Source organism: Petromyzon marinus, chromosome 17 (assembly GCF_048934315.1).
Source record: "Petromyzon marinus isolate PM22_M1 ecotype Great Lakes invasive population chromosome 17, UKy_Petmar_22M1.pri1.0, whole genome shotgun sequence".
Lineage (NCBI taxonomy): Eukaryota > Metazoa > Chordata > Hyperoartia > Petromyzontiformes > Petromyzontidae > Petromyzon > Petromyzon marinus.
The window spans coordinates 20,759,198-20,786,319 of record NC_133683.1 but is presented as its reverse complement, the minus strand read 5'-3'; the positions used below and the strand labels follow the sequence as shown (position 1 = coordinate 20,786,319).

At 43.6% G+C, this 27,122-nt stretch overlaps 1 long non-coding RNA gene across 10 annotated transcripts in view; it reads left to right on the top strand.

Annotated features, from left to right (window-relative positions):
- The window catches only part of LOC116943186 (uncharacterized), a 114,917-nt gene that overhangs the window by 41,680 nt on the left and 46,115 nt on the right, over positions 1 to 27,122 (top strand). The window contains exon 2 of one of the 10 annotated variants that reach the window (XR_012941853.1): positions 24,628 to 24,704. The exons of the other annotated variants lie outside the window; for them this stretch is intronic. This is a non-coding gene — a long non-coding RNA (uncharacterized LOC116943186). The remainder of the gene's footprint in view (positions 1 to 24,627; positions 24,705 to 27,122) is intronic. 10 annotated transcript variants of the gene reach the window in all.

Sequence of the window (27,122 nt, the reverse complement as noted above, 5' to 3'; positions counted from 1 at the left end):
CTGGTAGTTAATGTGTGGCAGTGCCTATAACACTACCAACAGGCACGTGCTGTGTCTGGTAGTTAATGTGGCAGTACCTAACACTACCAACAGGCACGTGTTGTGTCTGGTAGTTAATGTGTGGCAGTACCTAACACTACCAACAGGCACGTGTTGTGTCTGGTAGTTAATGTCTGGCAGTGCCTAACACTACCAACAGGCACGTGTTGTCTGGTAGTTAATGTGTGGCAGTGCCTATAACACTACCAACAGGCACGTGCTGTGTCTGGTAGTTAATGTGTGGCAATGCCTGACACCACCAACAGGCACGTGTTGTGTCTGGTAGTTAATGACACTCAGTGCCTAACACTACCAACAGGCACGTGCTGTGTCTAGTAGTTAATGTGTGGCAGTGCCTAACACTACCAACAGGCACGTGTTGTGTCTGGTAGTTAATGTGTGGCAGTGCCTAACACTACCAACAGGCACGTGCTGTGTCTGGTAGTTAATGTGTGGCAGTGCCTAACACTACCAACAGGCACGTGTTGTGTCTGGTAGTTAATGTGTGGCAGTGCCTAACACTACCAACAGGCACGTGCTGTGTCTGGTAGTTAATGTCTGGCAGTGCCTAACACTACCAACAGGCACGTGTTGTGTCTGGTAGTTAATGTGTGGCAGTGCCTATAACACTACCAACAGGCACGTGCTGTGTCTGGTAGTTAATGTGTGGCAATGCCTGACACTACCAACAGGCACGTGTTGTGTCTGGTAGTTAATGACACTCAGTGCCTAACACTACCAACAGGCACGTGCTGTGTCTGATAGTTAATGTGTGGCAGTGCCTATAACACTACCAACAGGCACGTGTTGTGTCTGGTAGTTAATGACTGGCAGTGCCTAACACTACCAACAGGCACGTGCTGTGTCTGGTAGTTAATGTGTGGCAGTACCTAACACTACCAACAGGCACGTGTTGTGTCTGGTAGTTAATGTGTGGCAGTACCTAACACTACCAACAGGCACGTGTTGTGTCTGGTAGTTAATGTTTGGCAGTGCCTAACACTACCAACAGGCACGTGTTGTGTCTGTTAGTTAATGTGTGGCATTACCTAACACTACCAACAGGCACGTGCTGTGTCTGGTAGTTAATGTGTGGCAGTGCCTAACACTACAAACAGGCACGTGCTGTGTCTGGTAGTTAATGTCTGGCAGTGCCTAACACTACCAACAGGCACGTGTTGTGTCTAATAGTTAATGTGTGGCAGTGCCTATAACACTACCAACAGGCACGTGCTGTGTCTGGTAGTTAATGTGTGGCAGTACCTAACAATACCAACAGGCACGTGTTGTGTCTGGTAGTTAATGTGTGGCAGTGCCTAACACTACCAACAGGCACGTGTTGTGTCTGGTAGTTAATGTGGCAGTACCTAACAATACCAACAGGCACGTGTTGTGTCTGGTAGTTAATGTGTGGCAGTACCTAACAATACCAACAGGCACGTGCTGTGTCTGGTAGTTAATGACACTCAGTGCCTAACACTACCAACAGGCACGTGTTGTGTCTGGTAGTTAATGACTGTCAGTGCCTAACACTACCAACAGGCACCTGCTGTCTGGTAGTTAATGTGGCAGTACCTAACACTACCAACAGGCACGTGTTGTGTCTGGTAGTTATTGACTGTCAGTACCTAACACTACTAACAGGCACGTGCTGTGTCTGGTAGTTAATGACTGTCAGTACCTAACACTACCAACAGGCAACATGCTACGTAGTTCACGTCGAGGTTTGCTGCGCATAAACATTCGCCGATAACTCTACGCCGGGCGGTTACCGCCACGTCGCTTCAAGACGCACTGCCTCGACACCCAAGTGCTCTGTTAGAGGATGGAGGAGGTGGGGGGGGGCCTTCAAGACAATCTCGCAGTCTTACCCCCAACGCGGAAACAAGCGCCTCGCTCGGCTGGGACGCAAGCCCCGTGGTGTAAGCACGTACGGCTCTGGGAGCTCGCTCAGCAACAACCTCCCTTATTAATCATTCTATTTATAGCACGTGACGTCTCCCCCCTCTCCACCTTGCATTAGGTAAGCAGCCACCACTGCCATTGGCCGTGGACGTGATGACGAGTGACACTGCGGTGACGACGTCACAGCTCGAGTGGTCGGTTCCCGCCCCTCCTCCTCGTTCTTTCTCGGTTGATCGACCACACGCGGTACAGGTGGCGCACACGCGGTACAGGTGTGGCACACGTGGTACAGGTGTGGCACACGTGGTGCAGGTGTGGCACACGTGGTACAGGTGGCGCACGCGCGGTACAGGTGTGGCACACGCGGTACAGGTGTGGCACACGTGGTACAGGTGTGGCACACGTGGTACAGGTGTGGTACACGCGGTACAGGTGTGGCACACGTGGTACAGGTGTGGCACACGTGGTACAGGTGGCACACGTGGTACAGGTGGCACCTGCTTAACTTTATTCGTTAGTTTTGATGGCCCCACTTGATCCGTTTCAGACACCTAATTAGCATAGCCCTACGCAGTGTCGACGCATTTGCCATTCGCAAGTTGCTTAATGCAGGTCTTTTGCGATGGGTTATTTAATTGTTATTAATGCTAATAAAGTTTGTTTATATTTAGTGCTCTCGGGAAATGTACTTGAGTAAATTAATATAATAATGGTAATAATACAATGTTCTCTCATACATGGCAATGGCAGCAAGTGGAAATTATGTTAATGTGCGTCTTGTTAAGGCTGTTATTTGACCACACTTTCCATTCTTGAAAAAGCAACAGTATAAATGGGTAGACAAATGCGTATATATTGCCGTTTGTGACATGGATCAGACACATGGATACTGACAAATAATAAACTGTAATGTAATATGTAAAAATGTGAGACAAACCAATCATGGCAACATAAGTGTTAGCTGGAATGCTGTAGGTTTTGAATAAGACCCAAAAATGTTGAAATGTCGCACACCATCTGCTAAACACGCACTTCAGGCAAATGCTGGTGGGTTTTTTTCGCACATGCACAAGGGATATGTGTGTGTCTTTAATTCTAGATTTGAAGCTTTCGTGACCGCAAGGATTCATACTCTTTGGTTCTTTCGGTAAAGTTACGTAGGTAAAATAAAATAAATGAAAACAACTAAATTACGTGACGAAGCATGGAGAGATTCATTTTTAGAATTGAGTAAAGAGCGAAAAGGGGAACGTATGGATCAGGGAACCAACGCAAATCTGAGACATCCTATTGACTGTTTGGGAAAATAGGCTTTGGCATTAAACATTGCCGGAAGGGATTTTGGTGGTGATGGTGGCGATTCAACGAGGCTTGTGGTGAAATGGCAGCCAAAGGAGAGTATCCACCACAGAGAATGAGAACTGTGGAGATGCAGCAGTGATGTCGAATCACGCCTCGTTGTGAGATGGATTGTGGGCGCACAGAACCACGAGGTATCGAGATATATGCTAGCGGAGTGGGGAGTGGGGAGTATTTCGTCTGGCAGTGCAGTTGGGACAAGGAGTCATGCTCCTAGCAAGGCTTTTCACAGCGACACAGAAGATATGTTTCGGGGGTGGGGGTGGAATTTGAGAAAAAACTCACAGGCACGAGGAACCACGAACAGGATGAGCCGGCACCAACAATTGCCGAAGCTCTGAGGTCCTCTAGATATGAATGTGATGTCGGTCCATTAATAATGTTTTTCTTATTAATTTGGCGGATAACATGCATACAGGGAATGATTTAGAACTTAACAGGAGGCTCCAAAGTGGCTTAAGATAAATATGAGCCTTACAAGTCGTTTACAACATGTTTACTGAACAAAGGAAATCAATGTGGCGGGACACAACTGGATTTTGAGGGTATTTACATCACTAATGGCAGATCTAAATAACAATCATGAATTGGAAGAGAGCAAGAGCAGTGTGTAGTACTTGTGGATATTTTTTTTAAAGTGAAAATCAACAAACCAATGTGCTTTAAGAAGAGAATGTACTAACGGCACATTACATAACATAGATCATAAACATAACTAACACACAAACTTGGAATAAAACTTTAAAAGTGGACCGATAATTCAGAAGAGATGTATGCTGGGAAATACGCCAAGAACGAAAGAGAAGCACTTGACTCTCAGGGGAGGAAGCTAATTTAAAACCTCATATTCACTTGCTCAAGAAAAGTGAGTGGGCTTGCGCAGGACACGTCACCCAAAGTGACGATTTCCAATCGACGAGACTCGTGATGGACTGGCAAGCCAAAGGAGGGAACGAGATCGGAGAGGCTAATCACTGCAGAGATGATGAAGTGAAGAGCTCAGCTCGTGCATAGGAGATGGGATGGTTTCTGGTATCTTGGGACCGTGGGAGAGAGCGATGTGTGGAGACCTTCATCCAGCAGTGGACAGACCACGACTGATGATGATGAATGCCCTTTGGCGACATAGCATGGGCCTAGTGAGCACTCGCACACGACATTGATGTGTGAAAACCCACGTTAGTGCGTGTATGCGCCTGTGGTATACAAACGTGCGCAATTGACGCGATGCTTATTCTAACGCAACATGCCAGCACGTACAGTGCAGAGAGAGTAAAATAACACATTGTGTGCAAATGCATGCACAATGATCTGTGTGTGCCTGTTGTGTCATATGTAGTAATCCACCTCGCGCCTGTACACAAACTGACTTCATTGTTCAAACTTATCGGTGGGCGTATTCTCGCAGGAGTCGCATTATTGGGCCACCGCTCCATCATTATTATTATTGACCATCGTCTCTTCGACATACCTTTTTCAGACTACATAAAAATGATGTATTCAGTTCTCTTCATGTTATAGGTTGGGTGGGAGCGGGGGGGGGGGTGATTTTAAATCGATGGCTCAATTTAAAATCACATTACTCGACTCTCGTGCCATAAAGTGAATGTCAAAACATCGTAATATCGTCATATTTTATCACTTGATCAGTATCGGTCTATCATTCAAAAGCAAAACATTTCAGCACTGGTTTTATCGTTGTTTTTTTTTATTGACGTTGTTAAATACTGTACTGAGAGACAGAAAGAGGAACACGTGGATTAGAGAACGTATGGAGGTTAATGCCGTCACTTAAACTGTTCAGAAGAGCACGTGGGCTTGGGCAGGACATTTCGCTCGAAAGGATGATGTCCGATGGTCAACGCTAATGACTGAGTGACAGTCAAGGAATGGAACGCGAGAGAGTACATCCGCGAAAGAGACAGCGATTAAATCTGCTCGTGGGCACGTGTTTTATGTGGATTTTATCGTGGTATCGTGTCAGATGGCAACAATATGATGTGGAGAGGCCTGCATCCAGCAGTGGATTGGACATCGGTGAAAAGAGCTTTACGGTTCCTCGGATTTCTCCAGTGTAAATATCACCGATGAATCAAGGCTGATGATGACGCCGACGATGAATGAATACTTTGGTGCGTGAACTAAACGCGTGCAAAAAGAAACACGACCTTAAGACTCGCGCAGCGTTCCGCCGACCCCTCCCTTCACCCAGTTTAAACCTCTGTCGTGACCGGCTGGAACGACGACGACAACAACAACAACAATAAAACTAAACCTGAAGCGGTGCTCCGTTTCGTGTGGCCAGCGCCCGCCCACCGAGATGGGACCGCTGCCAGCGCACGCCGCACGCCTGTGTGTGGGGTGGCACGAGAGGGCACGTGCGTCCCAGGAGGAGGTGGAGTTGGTGGTGGCAGCAGCCCGTTTCGTGACCTTGCTGCAGGTGCAGCTCGGGAGGTTTGGGGAGGCGGGGGGGGGGCGGCGAGTGTGGTCAGGCAGTGGGCGCGATAGGCGACGCTTTTCTGCGGATAGAGCGCGCGCGCGGCTCGTTTGCACGCCCACAGAGTTTTCCACAAAAACGCCCACAGTCGACCGTCAGCCACAGTCGACCGTCGCCCACAGCCACGGTTGCCCCGTCCCAGGCAACAGTGGGAACCCTGCATTCGGCTGTGACCTTAGGGCTCGCGTTCGGTCCTTGGTTATAATCACCACTGCAGCCGTCGTCAGCCGTGGTCAGTCCACTGCTGCGTGAACACATCCGAGCGACACGCTCCGCTCCTCCTGACGCAATTGTCTGGCGCGGCCACCTCGGTGTAAGGTTATCGTTGATAGTTGTTGCTCTGCATCAACATGAGCCGTACGCGAAAGGGGACGACCCCTCGCCAAGCCGCCACCACCACGCACGACCCTGCAAATGCAACAATCCACCCATACACCTGCAATCAAACTGATTTCATCCCTCCATATCCACCCGGTCGAAGTCCTTTCTGACACGTTCCATTCCTTGGCTGCCACGTTGTTATTGCTCTGGACCGGTATCCCATAATCCCCGCTAACTCTGTGTCCTACGCAAGTCCACTAATATTTTTTTCATGATCAAGTCAAAGATTATTAAATGTATGACTTTAAAATCCAAGGTACTTTTCAAGTGGCATATTTAATTAATTTGAATAGTTGTGATAAATATACAGTAGCCATAAATTGCTATAAATGAACTTTTCAAGTGGAATATTTAATTTCTTTGAATAGTTGTGATATACAGTAGTTTGTGGACTCCATTTGTACAACAGATTTCTCAAAAGCAGAACATTATTTAAATTCTGGAAATACGTGCAATAAATGCTTGTGTTGATTGAATAAAATAATCACACAAACTCCATATGTTTACCTTATACTGTTGTTGTGAAAGTCTATGAGCTTTATTGACTTAATTTGCCTACGATTTATTGACCACAAAGATGATAACAAATACAAAATGTGATTATAAATGCGCATTTATGCGTTTCCACCCACGGTGTGTAGCTGGACGTTAGATAAACTCTTTGTTTATTTTCCAAACTCCCATTCTTGCTGTAAGCCTGGGAATGTCGGGTTTATTTAAATATAAAGGTCAAATGAAACCGCATCCACAGCAAAGAGGAACACAAACAAATGTGCGCATAAACAATGCCTGCCAACGGGCGCGATATGAGGAACGGAGACAACGACGGGGAGATAGCGACGCCTTCGCAATTCGTGCCAAACCTGCAGCAGCTTCCACTGAGCCGCTGGTGAAAAAAAAATATTCTGACCGCGTAAAAGCAGCTGGGAGCCGGTGCCGAGGAAGCGAAGGTCGTTGTAACGCCTACCTGGAAAAAAAAAACCCCACCCCCATCTCTCTTACGCCATGCGCGGACTTCAATAAATAGAACGTGCAGGTGCCCGGACCTGCTGGTTTTAAAATTAGCCAAGGCTAATTTAGGCGACTTGCACCAAACTTTGATAGTGTGCGATATAAATTAAGAACAACTGGAATAGACGTGCGTAGTTTCTTGTTCTTTTTCCTTGTGCAGAACGAAATATATCTGCCTTCCAAGTTAGTTTGACATTCACTTTACAACGCTGGTGTATAATGACACTATCCATTGGGTGTGTTTTTTTTTGTAATAATATGCATAATTGAATGTGTTCACGCATAAAAAAACCACTGTAAATAAAATAAAAACATGCCAAAACGTATACGACGAATCAAACCACCGCTCAGTATTTGTAAAACAATAATAAGAAGAAACCCCAGCGTATTTAACCTTGTGTACACATTGTATTGCGGCATCGCATAGAGCGGCGTGCTGCAGTCTGCGCGGCTTCAGGCGCTCGAGTGTGGCCCGCTGCGCGTGTTGATGTTCCCTGGTGGCTGTGTGCTTTGTCGCGTGTGGGCAAGTCGTATACCCCGAGGGCCGTCTGGCTCACGTGTCTAGCTCAGACATAATAGGATTAGCATCTACTGTTTTGTCTCACGTGAGAGGACGCCTGTCGACGCCGCCGCCGCCGCTTGTTTGTGCGTTCGCCTTCTCGCTGGCTCAGTGCCCGCACCTCGGCGCGAGGGTGGGTGTCCCTGTGCATGGACTCGTATCCCTCGATTGGATCATCTATCACAGTGACTTGAGGTGCATTTGGACGTTTGTATGCTTTGACAGTAAAAGGGTAAATGTGCAGCCCTGAAATTGCTTGTTCATGCCACTGGAGGATAATTGGCCTACCTTTTCATGCCGAAAACCAGACCTCTCGGAAGAGGTGGGAACACTCACACTTGACTCCACCACACGTGATGTGCCCATCGACTGCAGCGTGCTCATTCAGAGGCCGGGGGATGAAACCCGCAACCACGGGGGTGCAAGTGCAGTGTGTGAGCCATTCCACCATGTCAGCATTCCCTGTTCGGACAGTACAGTGAATATAAAGAAACACATTGTCTGGTTTTCAACTTTGACTTGAGATACTCAAGGTGTGCTATTTTACGCATAAAACCCCTTACAGCGGTGTTCTTCATTGCAAGGCCATCATGGGCCACTGGTGGCCCCTGATGACCTTTATTGTGGACCCTGACGTTCGACCTCTGGAAATACACAACGAGTGAAAACACCACCCCACCATCATCATCAACCCCCCCAATGGTTTCAAATGTGTGGCGGCCCTCACACTGGTGATGTCTTATTGGCAAAAGTCACCCCCCCCCCGCTCTGAAAATTAGTAAAGAACACTGCCATACATTTCAATAAAAGTTTAGCTCTCCCTTGACAATACGATAATACATCTTGATATGTTATCCCCTGCTTTATAACAAATCCACTTGAATGTTGTCTCCTTTTCAAGTAAGGTTGAATATCTTATATACATAAAAAAAACACAAAAACAAACTCCCTTGATTTAAAATGAAATTGCTGTGTATACCAAATATGAGGTCATGTTCTCTCCCTCCAACAGTGTCGTGGCATCCCCAACGTTGTTTTGCAAAGACGATGCTGAAAACACTTTACGTGCAACCTCAGCGTCTATCTCATTTGCACGTCAAGTTCTAGAAATATCACACAAACACAGCCCAATGTTATTGTTGACTCGTCGCTCTTTCAGATCACTGACCGAGATAAGGGATTCGCTGTTATCAGACAAGACACATGGCCAAGTTGGTCCTATTTAGGAAAACAATGCAGGTATGAGTTGGTAGATTAGTCAACGGGAAGCCTATTTTATTCTCGTGACATCGAGTGATGTCCTCATTAATCAGGTTATTGCAATTATTGTTGTTGTTGTTGTGGTTTGCAATGGATAGCACAGTTATATAACAGCCTTGTTATTTGTTTAATAATTGTATCTGTGTGCATTCTTCAGCTCCACTGGTTGGGCTATGATACCAGTGCTGCACAAAGGTGCACTCTTGAAACTCGTGTCACAGGGTCTGTAATGTTCACTTCTTAATGGCGTCTTGAAGTGGGTTATTGGGACAGTGTTACACGCTGAACTGCGCATATATGGGAATTCTGCCGTGATGTAATGGTGAGAACACTGGTTATGCAATCCAGAGGCCACTGGATTAAATCCCAAGGCACGGCCTTTGAGACAATGGGCAGGTTTCTTAGATCGCCACGACTGTCCACCCAGCACCACAAATGGGCACAACGCAGATTCTCGAACGGCAGGTCCTGTGTGGTGGAGTAATGTGTGCGTATTCCCACCCCTTCATAGACGGATGGCCAATGTTGAAGAGTAAACCAAATTCCCTCTGGAGGGACTGTAGAGAGGTCCTTCTAGCGGAGGACCTTCAGTCAGCATTGGTGATAGCAAATCACTGTAGGTATTGAATCTTGACATTGTTACTATCGGATGGATAAAACACAGTGCAGCATAGCACCTGTGTAACAACGATTCGATTTATTTAACACTTGCAGTGCTATGCAGCATCAAACCTATACCTCGAGTGTCTTTTCGCGATGTGTGTATTTATGTGTACTTGGTTATGGTTATTTTGCAACTTGTACAACCACCTAACCGCACCCAGTGGTAATGCGGTGGGAACACAATGTTCCAGATTTAAACTTTGCGTTGTTTCGTAAAATGTTGGGGATCCCCTCGTGTTGATGTAAAAAAAAGAGACGTGTTCAAGTAAAAAGGGGAAGCCCCCTTTAAAGTTGGTAACAAGCGGCGGTTAATACTGCCGCTTTGTTTCGACATTGCTTTGCACGCGAACAGTAGTGAGTTGCAAATACCAATACCCGCCATTCGCCACGAAGTGATGGTGACGGTGCCTGTGCCAGGCCAGGTGCACTCAGGCCACGTGAAGTGTCGAAGACTCGCTGCTAGGAGGTCTCGGAACAGACCCAGGTGCTATGGGTTGGCATACTGAGATGACTGGTAGATGCACCAACTGTACCCCCCACTGTGCCAACTTGCTTCATTTTTTTCCGCACGGCGCTCCACGCGTTGTTGTGAGCGTCGCTGTTCCGCCCTCAATTGTTGCTGGAGGGCGACTGCCTCCAACTGCCCAGTAGCGTCCTTCACGAGCCCCCTCCATAGAGGTCGATCTTGACACCGCTGGTACCAGTCGTCGGCAAGTCCACTCAGCTCCACATCATCCCGTCTCTTCTACAGCCCAAGTCGTGCCCGTTTAGCCCCCTGTATGCCACCAAACAGAAGCTGATTGGGCTTGCGGTGTCTGGGCATGTGGGCTACATGACCCAACCAACGAAGCCTTGCCTGCCAGAGGAGCTCACTGATGGGAATATGTCCAGATCTTTCAAGAATTTGACCTCACAATCCAGCCTGGTTAAACCCAGGATGGAACGTAGGCGTGCCAGCCTGAATGTTTCCAACCGGCGCAGATGCTCCATTAGGAAAGTCCACGGTTCACAAGCAAAGAGATGACTGTGGCCGAAAAGACCCGAAGCTTCGTGCAGAGCGACAGACCAAGTAGCTTCCACACAGCATTGCGTAGCCTATGAAAAGATAATGCCACCCGACTGATTCGGAGTGAGACCTCTGCTGTAAAACCGGAGCTGGTCATAAGCACACTGCCCAGGTATGGGAAACTCCACTCTCTCCACAACTACGCTATCACCAATGGGGAACTGAGGGGGTGGAGTGTTTGGTGGCACAAAATACCCAGGCAGGTGCTTAGTTTTGGTGGGGCTGATGGTAAGACTCCACCTCTTAGTTGTACGCTCCTGGTTCAGCAGCAGCGCCTCTAACTCCCCTGAGTAAGCAGCAACCATCATATCATCAGCATACATGACATGGTTGACCAATAGAGACCGGGCATTGATCAGCCTCCCGTTGTATGTGTACCAGGTGGAAATTCGTCCGGTATAGCCATGAAAAGTTTCTCGAACTACGTGGTCAAAGATGATGTAAAATAATGTGGGCGCCAGAGGACATCCCTGTCGCACCCCAAGGTGAACAGGGAATGGCTCTGACTCCTGGTCACGTAGCTTGTTGGAATTCCCTACATCTCTGCTGTAGCAGACAGACAGAGAATATGGTATCCGTGCAGGACCGCCCTGATCTGAAACCACATTGGGGTTCCGCAAGCCTCTCCTTAGCGTGCCTGGCAATGCAATGTTGAATAATCCTTGCCAGGACCTTTCCCGGCACACTTAGAAGAGAGATGGCCCTATAGTTGTTACAATCTGTGCGGTCCCCTCCTCTTAAAGAGAGGGCACCACCAGGGTATCCTTACATGCACACAACTAGACACGACACGTCATCAATATAATGCACGTGGTTGCTCTGTGAAGTAATAAATTACTTACATAACGGTTAATAAATGCGACGTTCAAATTGTTTGCTCTTTTGCAGCAAGTTCAAGTTGATTAAGCGTGACATTTGTGCATCAAACGGCAGACAGGTGGCAACACGGTGAGGCATTATGCCAGAACGGCAAAGTACATATACAAATATACGTCTATGTGTATACTGGTGAATGATAACTTTAATAAGAGCAACTGTGATAAAAAAATAACGATGGTTAACTTACGTGTGTTTATGGGTGTTTTGGAAAAACAACGTATGATCGTCCATTTAGTGATGTAATACATTAAGCATTGGCACGCCACCCTACTTTGGTAGATGATTATCCATTATTTATGGCAGTGGGTGAAAGTATTTGTATCGTGAACAATGCTTAGTTTTACAACCTTCATGTGACAGCAGCACGCTGTTATTAGAGAGCTTCAGCATGAACTCTAACCCCGGTGTATCTCACGCACGTGTGTCACATGCGTGCAACATATATTGTCGCTCGTGGACACACACCACAGAGACACTCATGTAGAATAATAATAACAGAGTTCACGTGCTTGGGTTTACAATATATGGTACACTACAAGTATACGAATGACACGATGGTTATCTGTTGCGAACTCAACCCAATAGGACACGTGTTATGCAATCCATCAGAGGCACTGATCGGGGGTGTGCAAAGATACACGAAACATTTTATTTGATAACATTCGTGTCGTCTCATATAATCCCCATGTAATACCCTAGGCTTGTATACAGTGCCACGTCGGATTATATTGACAGCAGTGTTGAACAGCAGTTACCCACTCGTAACATAGCTCATTTTTGCCTCTGTTGAACAATGGCGTGTTCACGAAAGAAAGCATGATTGACATTGGCAGCAATGTTTGTCGGGTAACATGTTCTATTTAAATCCCAAGTTTGGAAAGTGTGAACTAAGCAATGTTTTCGCCCTGGTAGTAGGTCGAAGCAGTGTCAGTGTCTTTATCAACGCTTTTGATTTGGTAGCGGTCTAAAGAATAACACAGGCACACGTTAAGCTCGTCTTATTTTGAGACAGTGGGGTCTCGACAAGGCTGCGATCATTGGTACCTGCAACGTGGCGGTCACAGACATGCAAACCATTGCCATGATTGTCCTCTGTTCTGCTGTTTCTGAGCAGCAAACCCTTGCACCATGTTTAATGTACGGAACTGCTATGTCTATATTCTCGAACAGACCTTGTATAGCAATAACATCGTTCAAGTGCTGCTGTATGTAACGTAGAAAATTGTCAAAATGCACCTTGCATCGGACGCACCTGACAAAGTCCCTTCGGAAAATCTGAGTCGTCTTTGGGTTGTGTTTTTGTTGTTGTTGCACATGTGGCCTGAAAGCTGAACCGTGCTTATGTAAATAATGTCTGGCCGGATCCCGTTTCTTAGTCGGCTGCATAAGCCATAATACGTCTACCGCATTGCTGCTGTTACACAAGCAATATTTTCGTGGCAATATCAAGCACACAGACAATACCGCTGCTAGTGTCAGTTCTCTTTTTATTCACCTAACTGGATGTCGCAGACATCTTACCCGGGCGTGCATCCTATTCGTGAAAAGTAAACAAATATGCACGAGAAGCAGTCAAACATTAACACGCCTCCGGCAATCGCTCATCAAGGTCAAATTCCTTGACGTAATTGAGGTTGACAAGTTTGAAAGCAAAGCAATGTCGATGGTGAGTCCGACTATTGGTTGTGCACAGGTGGGAAACGGTGCGATGTTTCCCATGCTGATGAATGTAAAATACCACAGGTTAAGTGGGTACGAGTGGGGGCGAGAGAGAGATAGATAGAGGAGTAGCGCAGTGGACAGCGCTTTGTGTTTTGATCCTGGCCATGGCCAGCATCTGCGGCGAGTGATATCTGCACAGGTCCTGTGCACTCCCTCCAACATCTTCACCAGGCCGGAATCAAACCATACCAACCCGTGCCGACCAGTACAGAACTGTAGAGTTAAACAAGCCCTCGATATGCCCTTTGGTTCTTTCGGTAAAGTCACGTAGAAAGAATATAAATTAAATAATAGAACACGACGTTTCGATTGCAACACAAGCAGCCGTCAACAGGTAGAACTAAATTTGAGAGAGAGACAAAACACAGACACGGAGTCACACGGACAGACACAAGCAGAGAGAGAGAGAGAGACACGGAGTCACACGGACAGACACAAGCAGAGAGAGAGGCACAGACACGGAGACACACGGACAGACACAAGCAGAGAGAGAGAGAGAGACAACACAGACACACAGAGATGATCGACGAGGTGTGGGTAGGCCTTCGTCCAGCAGCGGAGTGACAAAGAGTTTTGAATTATTAGTAATACAAGGCGAGGGTTGAAAAACACGACGCTATTGAAAATGTTTTCATATTAAGTAATAAAATATTTGGCGGTGCTGTTGGCGTGTTGGCAGTGATGCACAGTTAACGAACACGAAACATCAACACACTCGTCAAAAAATGTCGGTGACGTGTTTTTTTGCCAGTGGCCCTAGTGCTATGATGAAGGGCCGTTGTTCGAAACGTCGCCGATAATATATCAAATAATGTTAAGGCACCATTGGAAACCTCATTTGCCAGTAACAAACATGACAAACATGACTCCTTGTAAAAAAGGTGTCAGTTTTGTTGCCAGATAAAAGGGTAAAAAAACAATTATCAATGTTAAGGCAGTTGTTTTAACGTGAGTTATCATTTCTTTGACATACGTTCTTTTCCTTGTGCAAGAACTTCACGAGGCAATGCATTGACAGTGATCATAGCGGTGTCAAAAGTCCCACACAAAGCAAAACTGTGCTATTATCCTGTAGGAAGCACTGCACTATATCATGCTCTGTCTCTTAAGGGTGGCCCAGATGTCCTGTGACCACCCATTTAATTCTCTAAAACGTACATTTAAAAAAAAAATAAGGTTTATTAAAAATAGAATAGAGTATGCAAAGGGAAAAAAATGTTAGGGGTAAATTAATTGGGGGGGGGGGGGGGGGTCACAAGACATCTGGATCCCCCTGTACAACGATTGTCGCGGCGCACACGTGGCCTCTACCCACGTGTTTTATTGATTTTATCTTACCTAGCCACTGCAGGTGTTCTCATTGACCATGGAGGCGTGATTGGGGAATTTTGATATCTGCTTTGGGCATCAAAATTACTTAATTTGAGTATCCATCCACAGATAAAGGCAAGATATTCTGATTGACTTTGCTCCGTGTGTATGCGTGTTGAACTTCTTTCGCGCCGTACGTAGCCGACCGTGCTAATCGGAGGTGCTCTATTCATGGATAACTTGATAACTTGTTACCCGCTTGAAGCTATCTGAATATCCCGTCGCTCAGCGAACCCCCCCCCCCCCAATCCAAACATCCTAACCCTAACTCCCCCTTCACATCCTAATTTGTATGCGGAACCATTCAGGGCGTCAGATAATAGAAGGCACGGATAATTGGATATGGACTGTAATGATATCCAGCCAGTGGTCAGAGAAGGCGACTTGTAATCTAAAGGTTGCGAGTTTAAATCCAGGTTGGGGGTCAGTTGGGCCCTTAGGGTTTGCCAAAATAAGTACAGCCCAGCTTTGTTGGTAGCTAACAGTGGACAGGGTGGCCTACATGTCTTGTGACCCCCACATTTAATTCTCGAAAACGTTATCTTTTTTTGTAAGTTTTATTTCAAACATAAATTAAATTAATATGCCAAGGGGAAAAAATGTGGAGGTCACAATACATCTGGACCACCCTGTACAGTATTGCAATATGGATGTCATCCCAGAGGAATGTGGAATTTCCACCACTGATTTCGGGCTGTAAATAAGAGATTAACATTTCCCCACGTGCGTTTTAGCCGGAAACCACTTTGACTTTTTGGGTAACAATGTCGTTTTTTAATTTTCGTCACCCAAAAACAACCCTCACCGAGGCTCGAGATGTATTCAGGAGCCTAGTCGGAATGTTTGGTTTATTACATGGCAGTGTATGTTTGGAGGGATTCCAGAAAACCCCCACACAATATAAAAGAGAATAACTACTTAACCCCACAGATAGGCGAGGGTAGACCAAGTTGAACCGACCATAAATCCTCCGCTGCCCAAAGTTTACAAGTTTGTGGAAATAAAAAAAAGTTTTAAAACAATGAATATATCAACAGTTGGTGGTGTAACGTTGCACCATCAAGTAATTAACATTGATTATTAGGTCTCAAGTCTGAGATGCATGTATTCAATTATGAAAATGTAATGCTATTGTTATACGTATTTAGGGTCATGGATTCAACAAACGTAACAATTGAGACAGAAACAATACAAACCAGACGGCAGAAACAAGACAAAAATAATATATATTATAACCAATCACAGCCCTTAATCATTATTATTCTAATTTGTCGGGGTGGGTAGCGCTAAATAATGAGACTCCGAATTGTGGGGGCCTTTTGTTATCTCAGTACTATTAGCCAGTGTGTTTAAGACAACATGTTGCCATGTCGAGCAGCAGATTGGCAGTCAAGGCTACATATGGGCAATGTTGACACTTGCGCTCAATCTCGGCCTGTTCTCAGCGTCCCCGGCACACCAAAGTCGCTTTCTGGCTCAAGACAAATACAGCTGCTGCTCTGCATCTGGCCTGGCCTGACTACAGAATTATTACACAGGCTGTGGGCCCATTGCCAGTAATTGGCATCATGCTAATAACGTGTAATATGTTTACCTATCCCACACCTGTGCAACCGATTTCGTTAATTGTCAGGTTTATTGTCTTTCGAGTCGTCGACATTACATTCACTGTTATTAATTTTAGATCACAGGGTTTCCATTAAGAATTAGGGGAAATAACTCGGCTTATTCAAATCGAAATGAATTGTGTAAGGTGAGTAACTTTTGGTTTCCACAGAAAAAAAACAAGTGTTCCCTTTTTAACTGCCACTCCTGCCATTGTTTATTTAAATGTATTGTTTTTACAGTATGCTCCTGATTAATCACTGTGATTGGTGAAATCAGTTAAGTAGTGTATAGCTTATTTTCAACTGAAATTGTTTCCTCTCCGTCCTACACGCATTTATTTGACAATAATCGAGGGACTACTGGATACATGTTCTCCCGTTTGTGAGTGATTTTTACAGACCACTTTTGATTGACTAATTACTATAAATTCTGTACTGTAATGCCTCTGACTTGTATCAGGATAAGTGTAAAGTAATGGAATGCACTGTCCGATATGTTTATCAACTGTTCCGTCAAGAGCTCTGGTTCTTACCGGCTGCATTGGGTCAATGTTGTAATGCACCACATGTGGGCATTGTTGCGTAATTTACTGTACAGTATTTACCTCCAGTATTTGGTCTATGTGACCGTGCAATTGTAATCATGTGCATGCTATACTCTACTGCGGTGTGTATTGTATACAGTACAGTAGTGTTTGAATACTGTTACGTGTACAGACACTGTCCCACTTACATGCACGTGGGGTGGCAGTCAGTGGTGGAAATTCCACATTCCTTTGGTATGAATGAGCCTTTCCATACGCCAATTTCCTCACAAAATTATGCCCATATATGTTTTAAACGTACACACGCACACTGGAGCATGCTTGCATTCATAGAAATGGACGAACATTCAAAAGGTCATATTTTCTGCTTGTCAAGTACTGTACAGTATCTAATAGACTGATCCACCAATACTCTTGAGAGCCTATATAGGTATTGTGAACGAGGTGGACATATCGATAACAAGAATATTAACCTTTCATCTCAATAATTTGACGTTTCCCGCGTTGGTCATCACTGTTACATTGCTTTTATGGCTTTTATTGTGGTGATTTCGAAAACGTTATTTGGTTTGGCCATGTTTGTTTGTTGTAGTACGGAGTTAGACTGATGGCCTTAATCTTAGTTGTCTTGTGGTTGTTGTTGTTGTTGTTTGACTTGCATCCCACTGGGATTTTTTTGCACACAGCGTTGGTGTACGGTGCTTTTTCAGGAATATTTTGCTGTTTTTTTCCTGGATTTTCTGTTTGCACAGTCACATAGTCACTTTAAGATGTTTTCTTGTTCATGTTTTTTTATTGTTGCGGTTGCACCCGATTCAAGAGCCGAATGGCTCACAGGGCTATACCAAATAAATTATACTGAAAACTGAGGTTGTTTGATCATCCTCCGTGCCGGTGAATGCTGTGGTGGAACTCACTGCTTGACGTTCACCGTGGCTGGGAATGAAAAATGGGGTTGTTGCGGTTAGAGAGAAGTGTTCCTGATCATTAATCACAGGGTGCTAACAAACGCGCCACTGCAAGCCTGGATGATTCTTTAGTCTTATCGAGTTTGAACGGGGTCCTTTAAGAACTTCCTTTGGTGCTCGTGAAATCGATTGACCACTTCACAGTTATATTTCAACAGAGACACATGCAACAAACGGAGAGTTGTGTGTATATATAAGGGTTTGACACGCGTTAATCACTCTTACAATGTTCTACCACACTACTGGATTGTGGCAACTCCAGACTGTGAGGGATGGTGGGACGCAGTAGAGAGTGTTCATCCTCCAGTGCAGTGGTTCTTAACCTGGGTTCGATCGAACCCCAGGGGTTCGGTGAGTCGATCTCAGGGGTTCGGCAGAGCCCCCGCCACGGAGGTCCGGACACACTTGAATTATTGTGTAAATTTGTGATGACACACACGGCCCGCTTGGCCATCACTGGCTGCAGATGATCATGCTACACTGCTTGGCCAATCAGCGCTGCGGGGAATTTAGTGCGTACTCAGTAGTCAACGTGTGACTGTTGTTGTCGTACGTCGTGTGATTTCTTTAATATTTTATCCATACTAACTATGTCGGGCAAAAGAAGAAAGTGGTCGGACGAATATGTACAACATGGATTATCATGTATCACGGAACGTGATGGGAGTGAGCGTCCTATCTGCATGATTTGCAACGCCAAGTTGAGCAACTCTAGTCTTGCACCGGCAAAACTAAAGGAAAACTTCTTGAAGCTGCATGGAGACGGGGAATACAAGAACACAACACTTGCTGAATTCAGGGTGAAGAGAGCCAGATTCGATGAAAGGGCCACTCTGCCTGCTCTTGGATTTGTACCTGTTAACAAACCGATCCTGACAGCATCGTACGAAGTTGCTTACCTGATCGCAAAGCAGGGCAAGCCACACACCATTGGTGAAACACTTGTGAAACCAGCTGCATTAAAGATGGCGAATCTGATACTCGGAACAGCGACCGAAGGTAAATTATCCCAAATTCCCCTTTCAAATGACACCGTCAGTGACAGAATAGAAGACATGAGTAAAGACATCTTGGCTCAAGTAGTCGCGGATCTGATTTCAAGCCCGGCAAAATTCAGCCTTCAACTCGACGAAACCACAGACGTTTCTGATCTAAGCCAGCTTGCTGTTTTTGTACGCTATGTGAAAGACGACATGATAAAAGAAGAGTTTTTATTTTGTAAGCCTCTTACAACAACAACGAAGGCAGCCGATGTGAAGAAGCTTGTGGATGACTTCTTCAGAGACAACAATCTTTCATGGGATATGGTTTCTGCAGTTTGTACGGACGGAGCTCCAGTCATGCTGGGAAGAAAGTCTGGTTTTGGTGCGCTAGTAAAGGCCGATGCACCACACATCATTGTGACGCATTGTATTCTGCACAGGCATGCGTTGGCAACAAAAACCTTACCTCCAAAAATGGCAGAAGTATTAAAAACTGTGGTGGAATGTGTGAACTATGTGCGAAAAAGTGCTCTGAGGCACCGCATCTTCAGTGAGCTGTGTAAAGAAATGGGCTCTGAATTTGAGGTACTTCTGCTCCATTCTAATATTCGGTGGTTATCCCGGGGACAGGTGCTGAATCGTGTTTTTGCCATGCGTGTGGAATTAGCCCTGTTTTTGCAAGAGCACCAACACTGCCCTGCAGATTGCTTCAAAAATCCTGAGTTCATTCTCATTTTAGCGTACATGGCTGATATATTCGCAGCTCTCAATCATCTCAATCAGCAGATGCAGGGTGGTGGAGTCAATATCATGGCAGCGGAAGAACACCTGAAGGCTTTTCAAAAAAAGCTACCGTTATGGAAACGACGAACAGAGAACAATAACTTCGCAAACTTCCCGCTTCTGGACGACTGTGCAAGTAAGATCGAATATGTGTCTGGAATCGGAGATATTTCTGTATCCACGGAACTGAAGCAAACAATTGCCACGCACTTAGATGAGCTTGCAAAGTCTCTCGACGGATATTTCCCTACAAGAGAGTCATATCCAGCATGGGTGAGACAGCCGTTCACGTTTGCTGTTGAAACAGCAGATGTCAATGATGAATTCCTCGACGAAATCATTGAAATTCAGCAGAGCCAGGTTCAACAGCAACTCTTCAGAACAACAACGCTCTCAACGTTTTGGTGTCGACAAATGAACAAGTATCCAGTTATTGCTAAGAAAGCCCTGGATTTTTTTATACCATTTGTTACAACATATCTTTGTGAGCAATCCTTTTCGAGGATGCTGGACATAAAAACGAAGAAAAGGAACAGACTTTGCTGTGAAAATGACATGAGAGTGGCACTTGCCAAGGTGAAGCCACGCATATCTGAACTGATCTCTCAAAGGCAACAGCAGAAGTCACATTGATTTCCAGGTATGTAATTTGTTGTGAGTTTATGCATTGTGTTGGTTTTATTCTTTGAACAAGGTAATGTTCATGCACGGCTCATTTTGTGTACCAGTAAAAAGCATATCTATGTCTTGAATTTGAAAAAAATCACATTTTATTTTTCACTAAAGAGGGGTTCGGTGAATGCGCATATGAAACTGGTGGGGTTCGGTACCTCCAACAAGGTTAAGAACCACTGCTCCAGTGGATAGACCATGGCTGATGGTGAGCATGTATTTAATGAACATGTGCATCGATAAACACATTTGCCCACGGGTTTTTGTGTGTGTGTTGTTGCTGTGTAAGCACTTACGAAAATTACGTCGAGTTTTAAAGGGCTTTTATTGAGTTGGCAGAGAGTTCAGGTCATGCCATATTGAAGTTATGTGCTGCTATACAAACGCCAGAATTTCCACGTTAATTATAGGTGTGTGTGTGTAAAGAAAACGCCTATGCCCTATGACCACACCACCTGGAATGCGCCCAATCTCATCAGATCTCCGAAGCCATGGAGTTTTGACATTGGATATTGCTTAGATGGGTGACACGATATACACAGCAGGTTGCTGAATAACGGCTGTAAATTGCTGAAAGTTTTTTTTTTACTTTAGGCGTGTCACTATTGGAGACCTATTGATGCCTATTTAGTGTGTCTGCCGTACCTTTTAATACATCACTGTAGTAATATGTCACTGTCGTGCGATAGTTGTATGTATGCATGCCTTAAAAGTCACTGAAGTCTTTATTTTCATATTAACAAACGTTTTAACTTGTGCTGGGCAGCCCAGGAAACTAACCGGTAATGCATCTACAAGATGAGGTGTGTTGTCTTTTTTGCGGGGGTGTCTTGTCCATTTTGTCACTTGGGTTGTAAGTTGTCGATATATCTTGTCTGTCTTGAGCTCAACAAAATGTTAAGGGCTTAACTACTGTGGAAAGCGTAACTGATACGGTCATATACAACGGTTTATGTTTCATTCCCAAAACTTGTACATTTTAGAGAACCTTCTTGCTTCTTTCGGTAAAGTCACGCAGAATGAGAATAAAACAAAAACAAAATAAAACAATAAAATTCTCACGACGTTTCGGCCACAACACAAGTAGCCTTCTTCAGGTGAAGGAACGGAACTGTCGGGACGACAGCGCTTGAATGTTTTATTCTCATTCTACGTCACTTTACTATGTTTTATTATCATTCTACGTCACTTTACTTTGTTTTATTCTCATTCTACGTCACTTTACTATGTTTTATTCTCATTCTACGTGGTCACTTTACTATGTTTTATTATCATTCTACGTCACTTTACTATGTTTTATTCTCATTCTACGTCACTTTACTATGTTTTATTATCATTCTACGTCACTTTGCTATGTTTTATTATCATTCTACGTCACTTTACTATGTTTTATTATCATTCTACGTTGTCACTTTACTATGTTTTATTATCATTCTACGTCACTTTACTATGTTTTATTCTCATTCTACGTCACTTTACTATGTTTTATTCTCATTCTACGTCACTTTACTATGTTTTATTCTCATTGTACGTCACTTTACTATGTTTTATTCTCATTCTACTTGGTCACTTTACTATGTTTTATTATCATTCTACGTCACTTTACTATGTTTTATTCTCATTCTACGTGGTCACTTTACTATGTTTTATTATCATTCTACGTCACTTTACTATGTTTTATTATCATTCTACGTCACTTTACTATGTTTTATTATCATTCTACGTCACTTTACTATGTTTTATTATCATTCTACGTCACTTTACTATGTTTTATTATCATTCTACGTCACTTTACTATGTTTTATTATCATTCTACGTCACTTTACTATGTTTTATTCTCATTCTACGTCACTTTACTATGTTTTATTCTCATTCTACGTCACTTTACTATGTTTTATTCTCATTCTACGTCACTTCACTATGTTTTATTCTCATTCTACGTCACTTTACTATGTTTTATTATCATTCTACGTCACTTTACTATGTTTTATTCTCATTCTACGTGGTCACTACTATGTTTTATTCTCATTCTACGTCACTTTACTATGTTTTATTATAATTCTACGTCACTTTACTATGTTTTATTCTCATCCCACGTCACTTTACTATGTTTTATTCTCATTCTACGTCACGTTACTATGTTTTATTCTCATTCTACGTCACTTTACTATGTTTTATTCTCATTCTACGTCACTTTACTATGTTTTATTATCATACTACGTCACTTTACTATGTTTTATTCTCATTCTACGTCACTTTACTATGTTTTATTCTCATTCTACGTCACTTTACTATGTTTTATTCTCATTCTACGTCACTTTACTATGTTTTATTCTCATTCTATGTCACTTTACTATGTTTTATTCTCATGCTACGTCACTTTACTATGTTTTATTCTCATTCAATGTCACTTTACTATGTTTTATTATCATTCTACGTCACTTTACTATGTTTTATTATCATTCTACGTCACTTTACTATGTTTTATTCTCATTCTACGTCACTTTACTATGTTTTATTATCAATCTACGTCACTTTACTATGTTTTATTATCATTCTACGTCACTTTACTATGTTTTATTCTCATCCTACGTCACTTTACTATGTTTTATTATCATTCTACGTGGTCACTTTACTATGTTTTATTATCATTCTACGTGGTCACTTTACTATGTTTTATTCTCATTCTACGTCACCTTACTATGTTTTATTCTCATTCTACGTCACTTTACTATGTTTTATTCTCATTGTACGTCACTTTACTATGTTTTATTCTCATTGTACGTCACTTTACTATGTTTTATTATCATTCTACGTCACTTTACTATGTTTTATTCTCATTCTACGTGGTCACTTTACTATGTTTTATTCTCATTCTACGTCACTTTACTATGTTTTATTCTCATTCTACGTCACTTTACTATGTTTTATTCTCATTCTACGTGGTCACTTTACTATGTTTTATTATCATTCTACGTCACTTTACTATGTTTTATTCTCATTCTACGTCACTTTACTATGTTTTATTCTCATTCTACGTCACTTTACTATGTTTTATTCTCATTCTACGTCACTTTACTATGTTTTATTATCATTCTACGTGGTCACTTTACTATGTTTTATTCTCATTCTACGTCACTTTACCATGTTTTATTCTCATTCTACGTGGTCACTTTACTATGTTTTATTCTCATTCTACGTCACTTTACTATGTTTTATTATCATTCTACGTCACTTTACTATGTTTTATTCTCATTCAACGTCACTTTACTATGTTTTATTCTCATTCTACGTCACTTTACTATGTTTTATTCTCATTCTACGTCACTTTACTATGTTTTATTCTCATTCTACGTCACTTTACTATGTTTTATTATCAATACTACGTCACTTTACCATGTTTTATTCTCATTCTACGTCACTTTACTATGTTTTATTCTCATTCTACGTCACTTTACTATGTTTTATTCTCATTCTACGTCACTTTACTATGTTTTATTCTCATTCTACGTCACTTTACTATGTTTTATTCTCAATTTACGTGGTGACTTTACCGAAAGAACCAAGAAGATAAATCCTTGCAGTCACGAAAGCTTTTAATCGAAATTTAGAGAACCTGTCATTATCCCTTTTACATTTAAATGATTGCTGTATGCGTGACCTATCACTACAGTGCTGTTATCATGACTGCAGATTGTGATTATTGTGGGTTTATGTTTGCATTGCAGTTGTCGATCATTTAAATTTGACAGGGATGTGAAAGTTCTTCCAAAAGGTATAGCATAAATATAGAGGGTTTTTTTTAAATCATTCTTGGTGTCGGCTATTAAGTATGTTTTTTTTGTGCCTATTTGCCATAAACAATTTGTGTTTAAATACATGGCTGTGGTGTACAATGCAGTATATGCAGCGTGAGTAATGTAAGTTTGCAGGCCTTTGTCAATCCACTACTGGATGACGGCCTGCCACGTGGAACTGATTTAGATGACTGTCTACCGATGTGAAAGGATTGCCCTCTTTTTTAAGGAGCTGTTATGGGAAATCTGTTAGTCTTCCCGGAACATTAAAAGTCCCGGTTTATGGTAGTTGCATAACAATTCAGCACTCAAGACAATGCATGTGCTCTAGTGCTCATCTCTTCTGGTGTTTAGATTTTTTAGTTTTTTGTACCTCAGAGGTAACAAGCCTAGCCATGAGTGATGAATAAATACACATGTCACGTGAGTTATCAGGTTTTTATTTCACCATATTTCACCGTAATAGTCAATTGTGGATTGGTGAATGAGGGGCCCAAGACCATTTCAGACATCGCCGTGGCAGGAATTTAACGATTTTTTTCGCTTTGCGTTTGCCACAGCTCCACCGCTTCAAGCCTAGCAACAGCATGTGCTTTAAAGATGCGCTGAAGTGTGGCCATTGCTGGACGGCACCAAGGTGGGAAAACCCACAACTTTACCACCAAAAGTCAGCAGGGTACACTCGCAACAGTTCTCTGTGGCAACAATTGGCACGACTAGATGTCAATGTTTGCCACTGGCACTGTCCAATCACTCACTCCAGACACTTATTATTTCCCTGTTGATCACCTAAAATGAATCTTAATGCACCCAAGTGTACTGAGTACGTAAGTAAACTATGTAAATTCTGCCAACGTTGGGCAAATATATATTTTTAGTGAGTGGCCGGGTGCCACTGTGGGGACACGTGTGCCTCACAGGAAGAAGGGCCTGGTTGTGTTCTATTCAATTCCCGACTCGGGTGCCTTTCCACGTGGAGTTGGTATGTTCTCTCTCTCTCTTTAGCATGGGTATCTTCTGCATTATCCAGTTTCTCCCCATATATCAAACAAAAACCAAGCAACTCAATGTCGAAAAATTACCTACAAATTAATCAGTTGGGATTGCTCATAGCAGCATTGCCACCTGCTGTGAATACTTGGCAGGAGCCTCCTGAAAACGATTCTTGAGACTCGGTGAGGTTTTCCTGGGTAAACAAAAAAACCCATGGCAGATGCACAAATGGGAAATGTTAAGCTCTCCAGTGTGCGACTGTGGTCATCCAGAACAGATCAAACAAACTCGAACGACCCAATGCCCGATCCACAAATACGAAGGATTATACCACTGACACAGTTGTCTGGCTTGACCACCTGAATTGTTAAATGTCATTTGTTGCTCTGCATCTACATCAGCCATCCGAAAGAAGACGCGTAATAATGTGTAAAGAATAACAAAGCATATCCAACAAAATTAAGGTCCTGGCTCGAACAAAATGCCTGACATATACTGCCAATGCAGGGGGAGTTGTAGCACAGTGGTGAACCCCGTTAGCTGAGATCAAATCTGGCCAACAGCTAACATCGGTGGCAAGTAATTTTTGAACCTCTTCTGGGCCCCCTGTCACCAACCCGTGGTAGATGTATGGTAAAAAACAACCCTCGTGACGAAGCGTGGTGAGGCCTTCATCACAAAAGGGTGTTTATTGGATGTTATTAAGGTGAAAATTAAATGCACATACATAGTACCATGAAACTCCTCTGATCTGAGTGATGTTAGGGGTGGGGACACGATTAGTGGATCATATCTTCCTTTATTCACTCGGTTATCTGCAGATATTCGTGGAAAATTACATGGATCTGTTTCCACTTCCATGTGACTCCTCGTGAGTGCAAAGTCTTCCTTGAACGGGTGACGCACCTTCAAGAGACACGTGACAGGTGATTGACAGCCAGAAGCAGGTAATAGGGTACATTTACAGCCACTTGATGGTAACGTATTACCTGCAGAAAAATGTGAATAACAGAAAGCATCCGTAGGATTGTCCGCAGATTGAGGCTCAGATCATAATAGTTTTGGATATTAGGGACTCAAATAAGTTAAGTTTTATTGTACAGTATGTTTTTTGGAGGCCACTTTTAAATTGTCAAACTGTGTAAACTAATGAGAAAAAAACAACCGTTTACTACTGGTGTTTCTTAGACATTGTCTCTGTTTTAGAGGGGTATTTGTGTCACATATTCATGAAGCAATATCAATGACTATTTTTTCCAAATTATTTTTCCATTGATACATGATCACGGTTGTCATAGGATAGGTGTTGTGCATTCCAGCTATTACAATTGTCTCGCCCGAGCAGCTCGTAATGCCCTGAATGAGTCACCATATCAGAAAACATCTCCAGAAGAGGCTGACGCAAACTCCAGTTGTTATTTCAAATCTCCCTCTGCCCGATAGTAGTCCGTCCATCAGAGACGCAATGAGTCATCTGTGACCACAAGGGCTGTATAAGGGAGAAGATGCTATTTATAGACCAGATACAATTGAGTGGGACACGTTGCCTTCAAAACAAGAGGCGATAATATATAAAAGGCGAGATTATATATTTACATAAAGTTGCGAAGTAGCCTCCAGCCAATGGCCATAATCATTCCTCCCAACCCCAAATGTTCATCATGTTATATAAATGGAGGCATTCTGATCTGCCGTGTTCTTTTACCGTAATTATGGCGTTCGTGTTTTATTTATGACGATTCTCAAATTTTCGCCGTACCCGTTCACACGTCCTGCCTGCCGCTGAAAGGCGGCGTGGATGCACCCATGTTTATCTGCGTGGCGACACTTGCCAATGGCACTGTTCACTAAGGCAGGGGGCTATGGAGGAGGGGAAGGGTGATGGGGATTATCTCCTGATGATGGTAACGGTGGACCAAGGGGGGGTTTAGGGCATGGCCGTGTGGCTGTGTTGTTGGTAGCGGCGGGCGGTTGGTGGTGGGTCGCAGGGGTTATTGAGGAGGAGGAGGAGGGGAAGGCTATGGAGGGAGGAGGGGGCTCAGGACGTTGTGGAGGAGGGGGT